Raw genomic sequence first — 20,945 nt, forward strand, 5'->3', positions numbered from 1 at the left:
GTGTGTGTGCGTGTGTGCGTGTGTGTGTGTGTGTGTGTGTGTGTGTGTGTGCGTGTGTGTGCGTGTGTGCGTGTGTGTGTGTGTGGGTGTGCATGAACACACAGTCAAGCCCTGTACTAGCACCACATCCTGTCATCTTAGAAAGGTGTGAGCCATGCATGCTAGAGTAGTCAGTTCAGCATTATTATCCCAACCACAAAAGCTACCTCTGCCAGGAGTTGTATTTCTACTTCCACAGCCCTGGACAGAAGTTGAGATGCAACATGAACATGATGGATGACAACTGGATAAGCTGTCATCACAAGTACATCCAAGACAATGATCCTGTGGCCTACCATATCTGGGTAAGAGCACCATAATCACATACAGAGGAGTGGAAGTAGTGCCAGTATAGGAGTGGGATCTGGCATGGTGACACTGACTAACACCAGAAGATATAGCTGCTCTATAGCCATACGGATGCCCACCCTCCCACAGCAGACATTCCTTCACGGACACTGCCCAATCCAGTGTGTCATTCATCTTGTGCAAGGAGCCATACACACAGTTCAGAGAGTCACCCGCATCAGAATGTGTGATGTTTAGTACTTGCACTATTTCTTCAGATGCCCTGGCGGAAGAGGCTGTGCCTCCATTACAGCCCTACACATACTTCTACTGGTACCTAATGACACACCTGCATAAGAAGGAGGGGGAACAGGAAGCCTTCTCTGACCACTTCTTCCAATCCTCCAGTGTGGCACCTCACCCTCATGATTGCTATGGGGGGGAGAATCAATCAGCTCTGCAGCTGGGTTAACCACGCTTCCCTGATCAACTGTATCACCCTCGACCTGTCATGTATCAGACAGCTGCATGGCATAGTTATGCATAGGCATACTGGCTAGGTCCAAAATGTGGTCAGGGGATGTGGAAGCCACAACTTTAGTGTCAGACTGACCCTCCGCATCCCCAGGCTGTGCCTCTTCATTGCCTCCATCATCGTCCTTAGAGCCTACCAATACTTTGACATCAGGTTTTAGGAGTTCACCTATAATAACACCAATAAACACAACAAACAGATAAATAGGGACTGAAACTGATCAATACTTTGTTATACGAGAGGTTTGTTAAACTATAATAGATGCTAAAACAGTACAAATATTAAGTCTCATTTAGACCAAAATCTACTTTACAACACTAATAGCAATAACAAAGGTGCTTACCATGTGCAGGTAGTCTTTCAGACTGCAATCCAGATGTCCCCAGATGTAAGCAAGGGAGAGGAAAGAAAGATTTGTATCACAATGCAAATGAGATAAGAAATAGAAAATAGAAATTCATTAAACACCAGATGCTTTAACTCTATCTTTACCTACACAACCATGCCATGGAGACAACCTCCACTTTCAAATATTGAGGACTATGGCTTGATCAGTCTCTAAACTTCTATTTCCACACCGACAAAGTGAGACAAAAATTAACCCCTTTCTATTCTGAGCCAAAAAGATGTCATCTTTTCTATCCCAACTAGCCAGATCAGATATTGGCAAACAAGTTCTCATTTCGCAACATGAATACGGATTTCCAATTTTTGCTTCTGCCTCCAAGGAAAACATTTTGACACTCCAGACTATACGAGGATCTGACGATTCATTATAAGCTCACCTTTCTGGGTGTATTACTATATGACCCTAAAGAAGCCAAATGTCTACCCACAAAACAAAGATCTAACCTACTTTTAGGATCCCAGCTCGACAAACTACTCCAGCTTTACACATTTACCCCCCTTGCAGCTAGATATCAAGAAAAAAAACTCTTGATCCAACCTGAGACACAACTCACAAACCACACCGACTCTCATTATTCATAGAACCAGCACTGCAGATGCTTTTTCCTCTCAGGTACCTTTTCCTTAGCAAGCTCTTCCCATGAACAGTAAGGAAATCAACACTTATTCCAAATTCAGAATGCAGCTCAAAAAGCTCTCCAAACCAAATGGTCCTACTTCAGCTGTGTGTATGGCTCCTTGGACAAGATGAATGACACACTGGATTGGTCCTACTTCAATCACCTAACCTATTTTCTTTCTGAGACTTTTCTCCTCTCTCACGATTCACTGAAGATTGAACCACTTTAGAAACTAATGCATACATTGCACATTACACTCTGCTTGATTGCATATTGCACACTGCCTGTTCACTGAAATATATGTACACAATTTTTCTATGTAATTATTCTGAACTACTCTGTTATTGATTTCTATATTTTCTGTTTGTGAAATGTTTTGCATCTCTTTCAGGCTGAACATAAAAAAATGGTCAGTATTGATCAGTGCACTAGCCTGATAAACAAATATAAATAAATAAATAAATAAATTGAACAATCTCCTTTACATGTGAAGGTTAAGAATCATCTCAAAAAAAAAATCAACTAAATAATTTAATTCCCCACCACAATAACATCCTCCTCTGTTTCTCTCGCTTGTGCTGTGTAGTATATATATATATATATATATATATATATATATATATATACAAATATATATATATATATACAAATATATATATATATATATATATATATATATATATATATATATATATATATATATATATATATATATATATATATTAGATATATAAGATATATGCATATAAAGATAGCTAGAATGACAGTTAAATTATTTTTATTTTGCATACCTGAAAGTCCTACTTGAGACACTGGATCTGTCATCCACATCAGCAACAACATCAATGATTTTGTGTGAACCCTCTCCTGAGCTGTCTGGATCTCGGACAGTGGACAAGAACTCTTCTGTTTCAGTCAGTGGTAGTGGTAGTTCAGTAACAGGACCAGCCCCCAATTGAAAGGTAATATTTCATAAAATAAATAATTTTATCAGTTTGGTAATGTGGACAATAGTTGTGTAACAGTGTAATACATAGCAGCATTAACAATAATAACAATGTACAAATAGAAATAGAGAAAACTTTTATAGTGCCATCTTCACTGGTGTAGATATCACAACATTAACACACTCTATGGGCTAAACATATAAAATACCTGACCTTGCTAAAAAGTTCTACTACACTCTTCTGCAGTAATTTCCAGAAAATAAAACTTACACAATTATGTCAGGTAGCATTCATTACAAACCTTTGTAATGCAGACAAATAACTGATATACACAGGCTACGCCAAAAGTAACTGATAAAGAAAATGCAGACAGACAAATGCAGGTCCTGGGACTGCTCATTTTTGGCATTTACTTCTCTGAAATCAAGATAAGTGTCAATGGTCTCAGACTGACTAACTTTGCAGATGATTGCAAATTAGGAGCAGTCATAGAATCTCCCACTGACACAGATGTTCTCCAGGAAGGGATGACTCACACAAATAATTTCTGTCAGAAGCATGGACTAAAATAAATGCCCAGAAATGCATAACGGTATCCTTCAGGAAGTTATCCACCCCTGGTAACTATCATATTGACAGCACACCCCTAAGTAGTTAGGGACTTGGAGACCCACATAGACAGTAATCTAGCCTTTCACCGTCACTTGTCTGTAGCAGTGAAAAAAATCATTCTATGTTGTCCAACTTATAAACAAAAGTCTGGCACCTAGGTCCAAGGAAGTCATTGTTCCCCAGTAATCAGCATTAATCATACCTATCATTGAGCACAATGCCCCCTTTGTATGTATATAACCAGGCACATCCATCAATTGGAATTTCCACAGAGGTTCCTCACTAAAAGAATACAGGGCATAAGTAATATGTCCTATGCAGACAGCCTTAAGGCCCTTTCCCTGTATTCTGCCTCCTACAGGCTATTGAGAGGAGATCTATGTCTGGCATACAAGGCATTGTCAGACCTCACCCTGATGGACCTCATGCATATCTGCAAAACAAACAACACCAAAATTGCCTATTCTAAAAACCTAAACCTTGCCTGTTATGTAAATATGCCCTGCTGGAGAGACAGATATGTATCCCAGAGACTACCCCTTCTCTGGAACAGACTCCCCATCCATGTGAAACAGAGCTCCTCCCTAACCCAATTCAAGTGTAACTTGGACAATTGCATGGGGAACAGGACATTCATCCCTGGTTTGCCACTTATGTCTAATGGATGCAGGCAGCCTGTAAATGGTTTAACTCTCAGACTACTGCTTATAGATGCTTCATATCCTAAGCCCCTGCTTACACTTATCAATGGTAACAGAACTTGTCAGATATGCAGGATGCATGGCTAGGCTTAAAAATGCCCTTGTAGTCCTTAGCCCAGTATACACCTATGAACCAACAGCTGCACTAGGCATTGTAATCCATCCTTAATGTTAAACGAAAAGCATTCTGTAAAAAAATGTCAACATACCTTGGCAAGAAAGCAGTTTGGAAAATAGATACATCTCCTTAAAGTGTATATAGCAATATTGAGCTGTCTTTGGCACAGATTCCATATGCAATAAAAATGAGATAGCATTGCCTTAGAAAAGCAAAGGAGTGAGGCACCCTAAGTAAAGCAAGGAATAAAACTGCAGTGTTGACACTCTTTGTTTAACATTGTGTAAGTATTTGGGTATCCTATATGTTGCCAATAACCAACTCATCCACACATGTACTGGCAAATGAAAAAGGACAAATTTTAGAACTTGTTTCTGTTGCACTTTCAATGTGACTTTATACAATGTCACATTCTGAGTACATCTAAACACTTTTTTTGCTTGCTAATATATTTTATTTAACATTTGTTAACTGGGAAAGTCTGACTTGGAACAAAGCCAATTTTCAGCAGAGGCCTGAGGAGAAACACTCCATACGTATGTCTTTGTAATGTGGGAGTAAACCCACACGAACACAGGGAGGACATGCAGACTCTGCACATAAGGCACCCCAGCCGAGAATTAAACTGGAGAACCTCTTGCTGTGACGTGACAATGCTACCGCTGCACCACTGTGCTGTCCAAAATAATGGGGGGGGAGAAACTGTTTCGGCCTGTGTTTTTTTTTTTTTTGAAGCGGGGACCTTTTGCGTGGTAGGTGAATGTGATAACCACTACACTACAGTAACTCAATAAATAATATGTCTGTGTCTGAGGCAAGTATGGGAAATAATCTTAAAAGACGTTTTTTAGCACATTGGTTTGATTCAAATCCTTGCAGGTTACTGTTGCAAGATAGCAAAGTTTAGGAGACATCAGAAATGTACATTTAAAGTGCTTGTTTCAAACTGTCCTTATATTTTCATTATTCTTTGCATGCTGTTTGTCATTATCCTCCATTGATTGGCAGTGATCAATAAACAGCAGTTCACTTCCTGAGGAAAAAAATGACAAATGTTATTTAGAATCCCATTCAGACAGGCATTACTGCACTTTAATCAGTACTCTGGGCAGTAATAAACAAAGAAATTCAAGTTTTCAGTTATCTATATCCATGGCATAAGGTGTAAATAAAGTGAGTTTAGAGAAACCATGCATGTGATGCAGGATTCAAACCCTGTTTACAGACCATTTTATTGAGAGGTCATAATTAATATTGGCACTCATTTTGGTGCATGAATTTGTTTTGGTGGGAAAATCAAGTAATCTCAGTGTTGCCAAGGACATGTGATATGGAGGAGGTGAAATATAAAACTTTAATTGTCATAACACAAAAGAAGTAACATGACATGTAATGAACTGTTTTAAATACAATGGATTACATCAACATATCTCACTGGTATTAACCTGACAGGGAGCTATGTCATTTGAAATTATATCACTACTAACTGTGTGTAAAAAAAAATATATAGCATTTCTGCTGTCCCCTGTCCTCTCAGCCATTATCATGGCATTACCTAAAGTGCTGATATTGTGAGATAGAAATGATAGTAGTGATGTGGCAAGGAGATGTGAGAAGGCTGAATGTGTCAGTGTAATGCTCTACCAGCTCTGCTCATTTCTAGCTATACACTTTGTTTCATTTCATGCTAATTTCAATTGTTATCCAAAACAATTTTTCTAAGTTTTTTTTTTAATTATTGCCTTCTGCATTTCAGTGCCACATTGCAGTTGCAAACAAGTTTCATGGCTGAAGGAAAAAAGTGAAAACTTTAATTTAGCTTGCCTTCAGTAGCGTAAATAAGTCTAGCATCAGTGTGCAGCAGTCAGCACTCTGGATAGCAAGGACTGCAGAGAATATAACTGACAGATATCCATCTCTGTGGCACAAGGTGTAAAGTAATTGTGCTTAAAATAAGAGGACAAATTATACAAGCATTGAATACAATTTACAGATCATTTTACTGAGGTAGATCATAACTATTAACTCTGAGTTTGGTCTATGAATGTGCTGCTGGTGGAAAATCAGAAACTTCCAGTAGTAAGAACAACATATGATATGCATGAGTTTAAATATGAAAGTTAAACTCCTGATAATCTGTCACTGAAATGAATGTACTGGTTAGTCAAGGTCATTTGAAGAGGATGAATGTGTCATTGCAAGACACTTGTTACAACTACCCTTTCAATGTTTAAATGTTCCTTTTAATTATTCTCAATAAACTTTAATATGTATTCCTTTTTATGACTTTTTTTTTAATTTTCCATCTGCATTGCAACATGTAAGCAGGGTTCACTACAGAAGGAAAAAAAGTAAAAAAATGTGATTTAAACTGACATAAGTGTCATACACAAGCCTGGAATCAGTGCATGGCTCTCTGCACTGCAAATAGTAATGGCTGCATGAAATGCATCCTGTTATCTACCTCTGCCTGTGTCACAAGCTGTAAATATGGTGGAGAGAAAACTTATTTCTTGTGGGGTTCAAATCATTACTAAGGATAGTTTTGATAAAGGTGTCCGTTGCAAAGATAGATGCACATTTTGGAACAACCTAAATGTTTCTGATAAATGCCTATATTATCCATAGTCATAGTGACTTGTTTTATCAGTATGTTGCATTAATAAAATCATCTGCACATCTTGCTAATGACAACATTTGCTATACATGTCAGAAATAGTTTCAAAAGTGTGAGAACAGATATTTAAGAACAAGATGAATGTTGCCATTACCTGAACCAGTCATGAGGTGTAGCACAAGTTATGATGCTGCAAGCCAATTTTAAAAGTAATTTTTACTTTTCATTTATTACTTTCTTGTGTTTTGCATTTGTACCCTGCCAAACGGGGTGCAAATACATTTTGCTGCCAAAGGAAAAAAGTGAAAATTTTTATTTTGGCTGCTGTCGGTAGCCCAAATGCACCTGGCAATGGACTGTGGCTGTCACTACTCTGGATAGTACTTAGTGAATAAATTCCACCTGACATATAACTATCCTTGTGGCACAAGGTATACATGAAGTAAATTAAGAGAAATAAGACAGATTATGCAGGGTTTGAATACAGCTAATTATCAATTTTATGCAGGGTCTGAAAACATAGTTGCACACATTTGTAGCAAGTGTATTTAATGATGAATAAAGGATTGAAATTAATTCTGCTGTAAACATGCTGAAAGATAAAGCATAAAATAAAAAGTTTGCTTTAATGTATCTACTAATGGAGACAAGATAATTTTCTGAAAGACATGTTTTCTCAATATCAGCAGCAGAACAGTTTGATGTATTCTCACAGATGATTCCTTACACACTTCTGTCAATGGACATGTTTTTATAAAATCAGTAGTACTTTCTAGCTTGATGTAATTTTTCACAGATAAGTGGACATGGCTTTTTATATACTCAGCAGAAAACAATTCTAAAAGGCAAATGTTGCTTGCATTTTTGCAATCAGCAGAAGTGCTTACAAGTAAATCACAAAAGGACAACAGAAAAGTCTAAAAACAGACATTACATATTTTCCCACAGATGCTCCCTACAAATGAAAAAAAAACAGAATCTAAAGTGCATGACTAAAACAGTATATATGAACTGTAAATCAAACTATGGTAGAGGTATTTGGTAGGAACACACTTGTTCTGAGGTAATTGGAGAATGGAAAGCCATAATCTATACTGGTAGTGAAGAAAAAACTTTGCACATTAAATCTGTAAACTACAGTTGTTTCTTATAAAAATACGTTATTTATCAATAACTGTGCTTACAGTAAAATAGTATTGTGCTGCAAAATATATTTCTTTATCATTGGGCAATTTTCAAGGCTTGGTCCTTTAAACAAGATGTAGTCATGCAAAGCTCTGTGTCTCTCATTCAGCAGTAAATAGCCAGCAAGACTTTGTGTCTTAAGAAGACTTTGGTTCCAGTCCAGTCCAAAAAGCACAGTACAGTGATCAGCACCTTCCTTCCATCAGAAAATTTTCAATGGTGACCCTAGTCTCTACTGGTCATCATCTTTAAATATGTTTTTGGCAAGACAATGTTGGTATGCAAAAAGCATAAATGTTTCTGATTGTTGGGTATGTAGTTTAATACCTAAAATAGCAGGTCATGCCATGGGTGGCAATTCCACTAGATACTTCTAAACAGGCATAAATATTATCAAAAATGTTTTGCTTAATGTTACTAAATTTGTAGATTAGACTAAATATATTTTACACTTTTTCTAAGTAAAATTAATGTTTAATAAATATGTGTAAAAGATCATGTTTAAAAAATGGGTCCAGGGTACCTACTAGATTGCAATGCACGAGTAGCAAACAGTCTGTGTAAATATATACTGTATAGGACACATTGTAAAGTAACATGTTCAAAAGTAATTTGTCAAGCTGTAATTTTATCACTGGTTTTTAGAATACAATTTTATCCTTTACCCAGTTTGAGGAACACTATATTAAAATATTACACACATACAGCTAATGGTCTAATATATAAATAGCATTCTACAATGTATAAACCATGTTTTTTTAATCCTCAAGTACTAAATATACTAAAACTATTACATTCAAATATGTATTATCTAAGCCCAGTTCAATATTTTAAGATGTTCACTTCACTGTCAACTAAAGTGTATGGACAGTTCAGAAATATGACCACAATGTTATGGTTAAAATGACATTGAAACTGTATATCTTCAGTGCTGAATAATGTTTGCAGTAGCACATAGTCCTTGCTTCTTGTAGATATTAGTCTGTATCTAAACTGTTGGTATAAAATAATTAATAAAAGTAAACAGTTAATTCACCAGTTGCAAAAAGTTAATAAAACAATTCTAAATCATAAATTAAGTTCTGTAAAAACTAAAGCAGACACAGCCCATAATTGGTGAAATATTTTCACAAATGGTCTGTAAAAAAAAAGTTGTTAAATACATTCAGTTTTGGTAGTAATACTTGATATTGTTGCATTAACTATGTAAAATTTTATTTTGACTTGTATCAAAAGAAGACTAAAGGATTTATTTCCTAATGTGTTTTCTGTATAATCTGACCAAAAGATGCATATTAATATGAACTGCTTTAAAATAAAGAGAGGAAATTGTTAGAGTGTATTTAACAGTGAATAAAAGATTGAAATTAATTCTGCTGCAAATATGCTGGAAGATAAAGCATAAAATAAAACGTTTGCTTTAATGTAGGAATATAGCTTAGCAATGTAAAATGGCATTCATGCTATGTGACATAGCTCTGGCTGAAATAAGTAAAAAACAAGGAACATCTATTAATGGACACAAGATAATTCTTGAAAGACATGTTTTCTCAATATCAGTAGCAGAACAGTTTGATGTATTCTCACAAATGATTCCTTGCAGACCTCTGTCAATGGACATGTTTTTATAAAATCAGTAGTACGTGTTTACCACAAAATATTTTATGAAAGACATGTTTGTCACAATATTAGGACAAGCTTGACATAATTCTTCATATATAAATGGGCATGGCTTTTTATAGACTCAGAAGAAAACGATTCTAAAAGGCAAATATTGCATGCATTCTCACAATCAGCAGAAGTGCTTACAAGTAAATCACAAAAGCACAACAGGAGAGTCTAAAAACAGACATTACATATTTTCCCACAGATGCGCATTACAAATGAGGAAAAAACAGAATCTAATGTGCATGATTAAAACAGTATAAAAGAAATGTAAATCAAACTATTGTAGAGGTATTTGGTAGGAACACACTTGTTCTGCGGTAATTGGGGAATGGAAAGCCATAATCTATATTGGTAGTGAAGAAAAAACTTTGCACATTAAATCTGTAAACTACGGTCATATGTCTTGTTTGTTATAAGTTATTTATTAGCAACTGTGCTTACAGTAAAATAGTATTGTGCTACAAAATATATTTCTTTATCAGTGTGCAATTTGCAAGGCTTGATGCTTTAAATAAGATGCAGTCATGCAAAGCTCTGTGTCTCTGATTCAGCAGTAAACAGCCAGCTTGACTCTGTGTCTTAAGAAGACTTTGGTTTCCAGTCCAGTCCAAAAAGTATAGTACAGTGTGCACCTTCTTTCCATCAGGTTTTTTTCAACAGGTATGTTTCCCACAGATTACCCCCATCTCTGGAATAGGCTTCCCATCCATGTGAAGCAGAATTCCTCCATAACCCAATTCAATTGCAACCTGGATGATTGGATGGGGACAGGAAATTCATCCATGGTTTGACACACAGCCAACCTGTAAATGGCTCATCTCCCAGGCTCTAGCTTGTAAATATTTCATCTCCCAAGCCCCTGCTTACACTCATCAAGGATATCAGAACTTGTCAGAGATTTTGGATGCATGGCTAAGCTTAAAAGGACCCTTGTGGTCGTTAGTCTAGTTAACATCTATGAACCTATAGTCACTGTGTTGTGTAAAACTCAGATATTCTCAGTACTGCTAACAGCATATGAGGTGTTGTCTGTCTGCCGTCACATTATTTGTTATAAACAACTCTGATAATGTGTTCCATAAAGAACATTTTCAATGTAGAAAAGAGATGCGAGAAGGATGAATGTGGCACTTGAATGCACTTCTTGGTCTTGTCACCGCACTCCACTTGGCAGCATGCAAAAATGATTCACTGCCTAAGGAAAAAAGGTGACCATTTTAATTTAGGCTGCCATTTATAGCACAAGAAAGCCTGGTGCCAGTTTGCTTTTGTCAGCACTCTGGACAGTACTGATTAGAGAAATTTCACCTATCCCATACCTATCTCAGTGGCACAATGTGTAAGTGAAGCAAGCTTGGGTGGTTAAGGGTTCAAATCCAACTAGCAGATACTTTTTCAAAGGGTGTTAGAATCCCATTCCTCACAACATTTTGATTAAAAATGTAAAACTAAATATAAATGAGAATGATAAACATGTTTATTGCAAGACATGCATCAGCAATGCTTGCATAACTAAACTTTTCTACTTAACATATATCATTAATGCTTCACATATAACCTAAATATAATGTGTGTACAGTTAGTTAAACATTACAATGAGAATATTTAAATTAAAATGAACTTACATATGTAAGATGGACACAATTGTTGTAAGTATGTATGTAACATACCCCAACTTGTATTATTCAGCTCATGCAACTCCATCCATGTGAAATAAATTTACAAACAGAAATACTGCCTTTTACATAGGAATGCATTCTCAGGACTACTTAAAGTCATAAACCTACAGGCCTCTCTGAAGTTTATTTCCATTCATTCTTAAACTAATATATCTGTAATTGCCAGCCTTAAAAAGGTCTTTTGTGGCAATGAGACTTAATAAGCTATGTTGCAATGTTTGCATCCTTTATCTCATAGGTTCAATTCCCAGCTGATAAAACACAAGGTAAGCCCCAATATCAAAATATGCCACAATTAATTTTATTTGTCCTTCCAAACACCAGAGATTAAAAGCCAAGTCATTAAGCACTTCATTGCTGAGCATTTGAAAATGTATCAATAAGTTGAGCATCACACATGGCAAATCTCACCGTCATGTTTCCTACATGTTCACCGTCATGTTTCCTACCTTTATTTGTATTTGATCAAGTACTGCCAATGTGTCTACCAAGGAATCCATATGCTTGCAGTTGCACAAATGCACTTGGCAAGGTTGTGTGTCCTGGTGCACAAGCTGTTACATGTGAGATCTTTATTGAGCTCCAATTCAGACATATTTTGTTAGCTTGATTTCTGCAGACATTGCTGATGATGATGAGAATGGTGCTAAATTTAAAGACCAAAGGTGGGGTGTTGAGGATACCAGGAATTTTGTGACATTCTTTGTGAAGAGCTATAGCCATTCGATGCTGCAGGGGGATTACACTTTTTCAGTATAAGGCTAAGGTCTGGAAAAGCTTGGCCAAGGCTATCTCCAGTGTTACTTGCATTCCACACACTAGAGAACAATGTTGTCACCACCACTGCGAGTTGAAAAAGAGCAAGCATGACCTCCTAAGCCAATGAGATGATGAGTTTAAGACTGCAAGCACCTTCAGTTGTGAAAGTATACTGACCCAGCAATAGTCAATGATATATTATGCATTAGACAGCCATGACAGTTATAAATTGTACTTTCATATGTGCACTTTTGTCTACCATACAGCTACAGAGGACATAGCAATAGACCAAGAGGTGCAGCAAGAGAGACTAACTCACCTCAGAGAGGCACAGAGTAAGTATGCCACAGGTCCAAATGCATGCCAGATAAGTATTTTCAGTCTCTCACTTCACAGCATCTTGAACAGGCATAAATCAGCCTTGATATCAAGCATGCATACCTTCTTCAATACCTCTAGCTGCTTCCATTAGGCAGTGAGAACACCAGCTTAACTGTGCATGGGTTCAATACCCAAAGGCATTAGTTTGATTATAGGACAGTATTTCAAAAATATTAACAATAATGAATGTCGGGAGCAATTCAGTTATGCTAAATGCAATTATTACATGTGAATGCATATATCCTGTATGGCACAGGGAAATAAAGGCTTCTATTTCTCCTGTGCTGGAAAATTGTGAGAGTTGTTTATTTTATGACACATTAATACCTTCACATCGTATCTGAATGAGGCAAAGGTGTACATAGTCATTTATCATATTTGTTTATGTATTGAAAAACAAAACGTATTAAAAATTTAAAATAATGTGAAATGCCATGGGATTAATTCCCTCTATTTTTTTCTCTCACCCCCTACCACCTCTTTTTATTTTTAATAATGTCTGAAAAATCTGCTATTTGCATAACTTGCTGCTGAAAACAAAATGACCAACAGCACAGAGGCAGATCAACCACTGTGGCTCGACCCACTATACCTCAACAGATGTCAGCACAGACACCCATCACTTCAGGTTCATGACTTGTCAGTGTTGCCTGCACAACCCCTGCCCTAACTGCTCCACCTCCATCAGGTAGCTCTGGCCTGGATGTTGTGCAGTGGTACTTTCTGGGAGCAGAACAAGCGGAGGTGGTAATTTTGTCACCTGGCAGAAACTGACAGGGTTGGTGGAGGGTGTACTGTAGAGTTGCCTACATTCCAAAATCTGCAAAGTTGAAAAGGTTCTGTATTATTTTGCTAAATCAATGCCACATCTGGTACTGACCCAGGCAACTTACACAGGAAACAGTGATGCCAGTTCTGAGGATGAGGACTAGAGTCTCACTGGATGTGGGTGTGCTTCCAATGTCCCTTACCTATCCCAAATCATGGTAACCCCAACTATTTTTCTTCATCACCATCCCTGTCTATCTTGTATGTCCTGTGTGTTTGTGCCTGCTTCAAAACCTACCCTACCAACCTGACCCTATAATTTCTAAGTCCCTTCCCCAACATTTTTCTATCTTTAGAAGAATCAGAAAATGGATGCCTGTCCCTCAAATCTATCTATCTATCTATAGATAGACAGATAGATAGATAGATATATAGATATAAAGATATGCCCAATACATAGCTTTCCACTTCACCTATCTGTCATCCCGACACACTTGATTTAGTATAATTGGCTATACAACATTATTCTGTTGTCACCCATCCCTGCTTTGGTGACTCTCCCAAGCCATGAATTTCTTTGTACAATTCTACATTTATGTTGTGCAGAAGTGGATAGCTATCATGCTGTCTAAACACCCTCCTGTAAATTCCTGTTTTCTTTCCCCTGTGTCCTCCTATCTGCTTGGCACTCCTGTTTTCAACACTGTTCTATCAACTCCTTTTTACATGTTTAATCTGTCCAAAAATTAGAATCACGCACAACACATGGCCAGAAATGGCCCATTGAAAAGCCTTCACTTTTTGTCCTCAGCGTTTGCACAGAAGTTGGCATTGCACACCAATGCTGAGTGATGGTCAACACTATTTAACTTCCTATGGCAAAAATTGAAGATTGAAATTTCAACCACAGTAGGCTAATTAATTTCATGCAAATGTGCTTAAGTCTGCTGCATAATGAGAATACAGAGTAAAGGCAGACTAAAGGCTGTAGTGTGAAACAGTTACTGTAACATTTATTAGACTGCTGGATATAATGAACCAGAAGTTTCTATGTGAAACCTGATCTTATAGCATCTTGAGATAATTCCTCTGTTTGCAGACTAATGTTTTTGCATAGTATCATGGGTTTAATTATAACAGTAGGATAACCCTGTGCAAGTGGTAGGAGGACTTTGTGTTAAACAACACAGACTGCATGCAACATATTGCAAGCTAGTTACGTTATATTGATGATATCTTTATTGTGTGGGAAGGTGACACCTTGCAACTTGGAGATTTTATCACTTACCTCAATTGAACAACCCCCCTTCCTAAAGTTTGCCTCTTCCCATAGCTATACTTCAACCACTTTCTTAGATATGCAGATTTTCAAGGACACGAACAATAACAGAATCACCACTGATCTATTCAGAAAACCAATGAGGGTTAACTTATTACTCCACAGTAAATGTCTGCATCCTGCAAACACCAAGTATAATGTGGTAAAGTCCCAGGGCTATAGATTAGCTAGAATTACCACAGAGATGGAACCATTTTTAAGAAACCTGAACAACTTTCTAGTGAGAGGCTATGAAAGTCAGATGTTAAAAAACATCCTTGAACCCATTACAGAGCTGAGAAGGACTGAAGTACCTTCACTCAACCTCCCCAGTAGGAGAATGTTGAGAAATTCCACAGAGAATAACAAATGCAAAAAATAGCTGCATCCTGACATACACTTTGGATTATCACAGTATCAAAAATGTTATTAAAGAAAACTGAGCCATTGCCACAGGAAAACCTTTTCTGATTAACATATTAGTTGAAGCCCCATCCTTTGTTTACAGGAAGGTGAAGAACATTAGAAGTTTTGTTGAATTTAAACCTAGACTATATGAGAGAAACACTAAAAGATGTGATGCTAATTGTACATTTCGTATATTTATACAGTAAGGTGATAGTTTTTATTTCCCTTATTTAAAGAAAATCATTAAGACCAGTGCAGGGGGTGACTGTAACACTACAAAAGTAATTTACAGGGCACAGTGCAATGAATGTGATGCATTTTATGTGAGCAACACTGTAAATAAACTTAAGTGCAGGATTTCATGTCATCTTGTAGAAGTACACCCTGGATGTAAAAATAATGCACTAGCCAGACACCTTGCTCTTCATGAAAGACATACAGTTTTTAAGTTTCAGATACTGGATCATAGAGACATGGCTGATCTTGAAGGAGACATTCTGAATATTCTGGAGAAACTTGACCTCATGTGGCAATTAAAGCTGAACTCTATTAGGAAGCCTGGACTAAACTAGTACTGTTCACTTAAAGGTGTACTGGAACTTAGAAAATTGCCACATTGTCTACAGGACTAATATTATAGGTTCATAGGGAGGTACTAGGCTATTGGCCTGAGGGCCAAAGCAACCCTAGACAACAGTGTACTTGCTTCCGCCACTCATATATTGTTAAATTCCTGCCCCTCTATCAAGCTGTGTCCCAGACTTAATCCCAGGGGTGAAGCTCCACTTATCAAGGTTTTTCTTGAATAATGCTAATAATGAGCTCTGCTTGATGTGGATGGGAATGTTGTTCCAGAACATGGGAAGTCTCTGGAACAAGAATCTATCCTGCCAGCATGTCCTATTTATTGTTGTGGAGAGGTTTAGGTCCCTAGAGCGTCTGGCTCAGGGAGATTAGGATTTCTTCAAGTGACGCATGTCTAGCAATTCTGGGTTTGAAATAGTTTTGTATGTCAGACAGAGGTCTCCTCGGAGTAAGCAGTATGCAACCAAGTAGAGTCTGAGTTTCTTGAGCCAGTCAGCATAGGTCAATTGTTTGAGGCCAGCAATCCTCTTGGTGAGGTACTTTTGAGGCCTCTCAAGTTGTTGTAGGTGTCTTGTGAGGTACATCCCAAATGGGGCATTGTATTCAATGAGAGGTCTGATGAGTGATGAGTAGAGGGTAATGATGACTTCCCTATTCCTTGATGCAAACCATTTTGTGATTAGGTGGGCCACGTAGAAGGATTTTCTGACTACTGTGGCAATGTGGTTATCAAAGGACAGGTTACTATCCACTTGGGGTCCAAGGTCTCTTATCACACTTTCTGTGTTAAGTGAACTTCCCCCTATATTGTACTTCATGGGTACTGTGCTTTTATCAAAGGGGATAACAATGCACTTTTTGGTGTTTAGCTTGAGGCCATGATGGTGACACCAGGTGTCTGTCTCAGTGAGGACCTCTTGAAGGATGTCTATGTCAGCAGGGAATCGATAATGGCACCTAGTTTGCAGTCATCTGTGAACTTGGTTAGCCATAGACCCTTGATGTTTGCTTGCACTTCAGAGAAGTATATACCAAACAGGAGGGGTTCCAAGACTGAACCCTGGGGTACACCACTTGTCACTGGTTAGGAGTCAGATCTGGAATCTGCAACTCTTACCATGTGGGTTCTGTCCATGAGCCAGTTGGCTGCCCATCTCGTGATGTAAGGGTTTATGTTAAGGTTGATGAGTTTATCTATGATTCCTGAATGAGGGATAGTGTCAAAGGCTTTAGCAAGGTCCAGGTAGGCTGTGTGGACTACCTTGCCCTCGTCTATGGCCATAGTAACTGTTTCAAAAAAGTCTATCAGGTTTAGAAGACATGACCTATCTTTTACAAATCCGAATTGGGTAGCATCCAGAGTTTGGAGGTTACCAATGTCTTTGTTTATGAGTTCCATGATGACACGCTCCATGGCCTTGCAGACCAGGCTTGTCAGGCTAATAGGTATATAGTTCCTGGGGTCTGTGGCAGTTCCTCCTTTGTGGAGTGGGATAATTGTTGCTGTGCACCATTCTGTGGGCACATAGCCTGTGGTTAGGCTTTGATTGAACATGGATTTTAGGTGGGGGGGGGGCTAGTTCATTTTGGAGTTCATGTAAGACACAGCCTGGGATGTTGTCCAATCCCATGGATGCAGTGTTTTTGGCGTTAGAGAGTGCCATTTTTACCTGTGTGTTTGAGATTACTGGGGCTTTACAACCATCTGGTATAGTTATAGGCCCTTTAGGAGGGTGAGGGGGGAGTAAAGTTTGCACTGAACCTATCTGCCAATATGTTGGCAATATCAGTTGGCTCTGTATATTTTGTGCCATTCTGTTGGAGCTCGGTGCAGATCTGGGTGTTGCCATGGAGGTTCTTGACATAGCTATACAATGCCTTGTGGTTGTCTTTGGAATCTGTGGCAATTTTACTTTCAAAATTCGCTTTGGAGGATTTTATGAGGGATCTTAGTTTCTTACTGAGGCCCGTCAGTGAGTTCCTCCATACCTGGGTTTTTACTATCTTTTGCAACAGTTTCTTCTTTCTGTTGTAGAGTTTGTTAATGACAGGGGACCACCAGATCAGCTTCCTTTTTTTGGAGGATTGGTTTTGTTGGGGATAGCACGATCCATGCACTCATGCAGGTGCTTGTAGAGTGCATTTGTCTAGAATTCAGCAGTTGTGACTGTATTGACTGTGTTATCCATCTGCAGGGCCGTCGTGAAGTTAGTCACCTCAGTTTTGAGTAGCATGAAGTTCACAATTATTTTATTTTATTTTATTTTATTTTATTCTTCCAGTTGGTTTTAAATACCATGTTAAATCATTTTTAATTGAAGTGTATATTATGTTTCTATCATCATACATTTTTTTTTATTCTTTTTTCCACTTTATTCGAAAAGATGTGTAATAACAATATTAGCTAATTACACAATATATTTTTGTAGATATTTTTTAGGGTTCTTTTACAAAAACCTGAAGAAGTCTCGAAGGATGAAAGAGATCTTTGGTAACAATAAGTTATGAAAATAGAATATGATTTGTACAATTAATTTTTTGCATACAAAATGTATATGTATATATTTATATATATTTTTAGATGCTAAATGGTCTAAGGTTTATATATTTCCAGCCATGTAGGATATTGTCTTGGACAAAATCCCAGACTTAATAATCTGGTTAAGTAAGAGGTACCACATCATTATTAATTTCATTTAAAGTACATAAGGGTTATATTATTATGACAGTTACTAAGAAGGGTAGGACCTGCTTAAATGTCACACTGATGGGTGTAGGGATGTGGATTTAACATGTATACCAATAACACTGTGTTTTACAGCACAATAAACCACTTACTTGCCTGATAAAAAGTATATATATATATATATATATATATATATATATATATATATATATATAAAATTAGAAAGGTTGTGAGGAAACTATTATTCTGTTATTTTTATTTTACTTGGATCGCTTGTCTGTGTACTTAATAATGGATTTTCAACTGGAAACAGATGGTCTACCATGCTTTGATTACATTTGAATATTTAGTCATTCTGTATAATATTTCATCTTATATATTTTTTATTATTTTTTAGGGTGAGTTTAAGTTCTCTACTTCTACTACCATTATCTGATCTGATTAATATACAATAATTAATTATATATATGGATTGCAAATCTTCCACACAGAGAAGTTTCTTACACTGTTTTGTTTTCAAATTATTTCATGACATTTCAAATTCCAATCACATATATAACTGCAAATGTCTCTATTTCTCTCTATTTACAATATTTCATTAACATCTCATTTGAATAGTGAAGCAAGATATCATTTGCAAAGACATTGCAGCCCCAACAGTGATACTTATTAAGCCAACCTGATCCTGCTTATGTGTTAATGCTGGTCCTACACCTTATTGCTGTCTACAGTAAGCACCTTATTGCACAGGACAGGACAGCTTAATACACACATACTTCTTTGTCATCCAGTAAGTGTAACACACTATACAGATGGTCCTACATGTCCCACAAAAAAATATTGTTCCTATTCCTCTATTCATCAGTCTCTATCTCTTTCTGTTCATCCCTTCTACTTCATTAAGTTGTCATTGTCCATCTGTTGTGTTATATAAATGGTGTGAAGTAATAATTCTTTTGTGGTGTGATGAAATAATGCCCACATGTATAGATAAAGTTTTATCTACTTCCAGTGGTTCTAATCCAGGCATTACCAAAGTGTTACTGACAGTATTAGTACATTGCTTTATATGTATCTATTGCCTACAAATTGTTATGAGCCAACATTTTCCTGCTTCTGTCATAAGCTATTTGGTCCCTGCTTCTCTCTCGCCCTGTCTATGTATTTTCTTCCTTCTGTGTCATTAGTCTTCTTTCTCTGCATTTGCACAATGTCTGGGGCTGAGCACCGACTGCAATTAAGGCTAAATGGAAGTGCATAGCTTATGGCAAAGTCTTGTGAGGTTTTGCCTTCGGCTGCATTACTCTGGTGCACTTTACACTGCTGTGCTTTGCTATCTATAATCTAGTTAATCTAATTTTCAACAGGTTGAAGAGTTGAATGTACAGCTTACAGTTATAATGAACAGTAATACATACATTCTCATTTTCTGCAATCTGCTGTCACACAGGAACTTTGTGAAGTAACACATTGTACGTAGTGTGTTTAGATAATACTCAGGTCTATAGGTTTCTTTTTGGAATGTTCTCAAGGTTCAAACTCAAACATATGCAAAACTGTTTTTGAATGTTTTGTCAGACTCCTGTGAATGTAAATGTTGGCTACACCTTTTCTTAGCACTGCATTATCCTGCTGCTATATTAATGTGCCTGGTCCCTATTGTGAATCCTGTCTTCTACTGATCTTTCTTGAATTGTTATGCTGATAAAGTAAACAGTAACACAAAACAAATATCTGCAAAAATTAAACATGAACTAATGCATTAATTATGCCTGTATAGTGTATTTTTGTCACCAACTGTCCAACCCCCCCCCCACACACACACACACACTTCTTTGTCATCCAATAAACCTCTTTGATTCGAAAATGTTTCCCTAAACCATGTTTTTGCCAGTAATAACATGTTTGGTCACTCATGTGCTTCATAATACAGCTGTAGCATTCATATAAGAATTGAATAAATACTACTGTTGTGACAAATATGTAAATCATGACACATGAAACATAACCACAACATGTATCTGCTCTATATTCTGGCTGATTCAAATATGGTTGATGATTATAATGCTTCAAGCAAAGTTCTTCATTAGCACTCTTCAAGAAAAATCTTGATGAGTGGATGGGAAATAGGAAATACACCCCGGGGATCAATTCTGTGTCTCTGCTCATCAATGGCACAGGAAAATAACTTTCTTGGGGGGGGCGTAAGCCAGGCAACCTTGTTGGCTAGGTTTGCATAGGCCCTTGGGCCGATAGCCTAGTACCTACCTATGAACCTATTGTACAAAAGTCAACAAAGAGCACCATAGGTTACTGTTAATTCCCATTCTAAGTACAACACCTCAAGATATAATTTCTCATATGCTAATACTTTGTCACTAGCAGCATGATTGAGCTTGGCAGTGCTGTGCTTCATTTAGATTACAAAAGCATTTACAACAAATAATTCTTTCTTTATGTTTTACAGTGTTCACTTCTTTATTGAAATTTGACAAGTTATCTTAATTTCAGATTTATATTGACTCACTTAATTTGGTCTGTTAAGGCATGTCTGCACTATAATGGTTACACTTACAACTGTATTATAATGTTGATTAAACTATTCACACATAATCCATCACTG

The sequence above is a fragment of the Protopterus annectens genome, chromosome 17.part0 (genome assembly GCF_019279795.1).
Source record: "Protopterus annectens isolate FY-2018-M chromosome 17.part0, PAN1.0, whole genome shotgun sequence".
NCBI classification, from domain to species: domain Eukaryota; kingdom Metazoa; phylum Chordata; order Ceratodontiformes; family Protopteridae; genus Protopterus; species Protopterus annectens.